Source organism: Halyomorpha halys, unplaced genomic scaffold (assembly GCF_000696795.3).
Source record: "Halyomorpha halys isolate HHAL.00 unplaced genomic scaffold, Hhal_1.1 Scaffold572.1, whole genome shotgun sequence".
In the NCBI taxonomy this organism is placed as follows: domain Eukaryota; kingdom Metazoa; phylum Arthropoda; class Insecta; order Hemiptera; family Pentatomidae; genus Halyomorpha; species Halyomorpha halys.
The window spans coordinates 479,489-482,083 of record NW_027107638.1 but is presented as its reverse complement, the minus strand read 5'-3'; the positions used below and the strand labels follow the sequence as shown (position 1 = coordinate 482,083).

General features: G+C 30.1%; 1 protein-coding gene across 1 annotated transcript in view; it reads right to left on the bottom strand.

The window, feature by feature from the left end:
- The window catches only part of LOC106684354 (D-beta-hydroxybutyrate dehydrogenase, mitochondrial), a 256,182-nt gene that overhangs the window by 31,182 nt on the left and 222,405 nt on the right, over positions 1 to 2,595 (bottom strand). The window lies entirely within an intron of this gene.

The window sequence follows — 2,595 nt, the reverse complement described above, 5'->3', positions numbered from 1 at the left end:
ATCGGCCAGTTCATTCCCTGCGATTCCTACATGGCTTGGAACCCATAAATCATTATTGGTGTCTTTTAAAATAAATATTTATTCCTTAACATGGTCTGTGCAATGTTATGTTTTAAACATTATGACATTAGGCATAATTAAATGGATTGAAAATTGATTTCAATTTAATTTTTAAGCGACATTTATTGATGGGCTAATATTTATTAAGGAAATAACTTTTTTTTTTAATCGGAATCGAACCAGCGTTCGATCACCTCTTTTGCTAGGACACGAGTTAAGCGAAAACATGGCATTTACAGAATTTTAAAAATATAACTGAAGTGTGTTTTATATACAAGTAAATGAGTCGATACCTGTTTCCTGAACTAAAATATAATATAATATAATAGGTGTATATCTTAATTTAAAAAATAACAACTCCCCCTTAGATAAATAATATTGTTATTTGCGTAAGAAACAAAACAAAAAGCGTTTGAACGGTTTCTTAACGAGGTAGAATTCATGAACTAATCGGATATGGAGGCAGGGACAATAGACAGATCTAGGTAGCTGTGGAAATTGATTGAGGTGGGGCCCGATAGATAGCGATCCCAATTAAGCGGGAACAATGGTCAGTCTTCGATCAGCTTGGGCAATCAGCAATCAGCTATCTGATTCATTACTCCTGTTAAATATCTCTTTGTAGTTGCAGTTTCTTCACGGTTGAGTATGTCGACTTACTAACTGACATTATAAAAATGTAAGATTAACTGAGGAATAGGCATATTTTAATAGTTTAATGTATTTAACTTAAAGCTTTAAAATTATGATCATATAAATTTTATTAAATAATTATAAATCAACATTTAAAGAAATAATAAAGAGTACTTTGTGACTTAACGTGGATTCAAATTATTTTATTTAAACAATAAAAACCAGTCTCAAGAAAGTGGAACGATTATAAAATGTTTTAATAACATAGTTGAATTATAATAAATAAATAAAAAACAGTAAGATTATAGATCAATAAGCCATAGAAAACCTCTCGGACAGACAATATTTAATCGTGTCAGTATTGAGTGTTTGTGTTATATAATTTGGAATATTAAAGCATGTAAATAAAGAAACTTTTTATATTTTATTGAAATATTATATATTTTTTATATTGTTCTCCTGCAAGTTATATATGACTTCCTATGTCCTTTATATTCCTAGGAACATTATCCTTCCGTAAGGACGCTAAGGGAGACGACCTGACACTGGAATGTGCAAGGATATTACGCGAGTCACCTTCTTCATCCTCACATCTAACGTCATTCACTTTTGCTGAAGAGGACTTTACAAATATGGAAACGTCCCAGTCATTCCAAGTTACGGTTACTGACACTTCTTATTCTTCAGCGTTATAATTCACATATAGTAAGCTACATTTTCAAACGCACACCGTTCTTTTTTTTTTTTTACCTTGGACAATATGAACAAATGAAGGAGCCAGTTTGGTAAAGGATACGCTGCATTGCACCAAAAGGAGGAGACCTAGGGGCGTCAGATCCTTACGCTTTGAGTGACTCCGCATCATAAGAAAATTAAATAAATAAACTAAAACAACAACCTACAAATTACAAACAAAATTTTAGTCTTTTTGTCCAAGAGCACAAGAGAAGATATTCAGCTATTTCACCCCAATTTTGAATTCTTTAATGAAAACTATACATAGCAAGTACGTAAAATTGATGAACAGAAATAAAAAATGCGGCTGTTGCATTATGTTAAAAAAAAAAAAAAAAAGGAATATTTCATTTGAAGCTAGCTGTCGTTAAAACTACCTGCAATACTAGAAAACCTGCTATAACAACATTTAAAAAAAGAGTAAAATATGAGCCATAAAAGATCTATTTATGTTCAATAGTTTCCGAGATATGCTTTTTTTTTTAAACCGACATTCCATTAAGAATGTTCTGAAAAATTAGTAGTTACTAAATTTATTTTGGGAAACCATTACACAAACAAATGTCTACTAGCTCTCAGATTAAAGCTAGTTCAATGTTTATCTACGTAGAAGTAGTGGTTTTCATGATTTTTGCCAAATTAAATTAGCAAGATGTTGTTTTTTAGTCGTTTGGACAATACTTTTGGTTTATAAAAAAAACTATATCTCAGGAACCATAAGACGTACAGATGTTTGCAAAAACTGAAATTAAAACTAATTGAAGAATATAAAGCAGTATTTACTGTGTATCTTAGTAGTGGTAGTAGAATTTATGACATTTGCAAATACATACGAAGTTTGTATATGAAATTTGTTCGGACAACTAGAAATCTATTTATCATAGAAAATATGAAAACTGATATTCCTACGATGATAAGTGTAATTAATCACATTATAGTACATTAAACTAGCTTTAATATGAGTACTGCCGGACATCTGTACGTACTAAGATATAGTTTTCCTAAACATTTTAACATGGTTTTCTATTCGCAATGTTGAAAATACCCAACTATGTTACGTAACTAGTTATAATTACAAATATATCAAATTACGTTTATAAAAATTAAGAATTAGGAATTTAAATTTATTACCATTATTCCAAGTAAACCACAATGGTTCCTATTCAT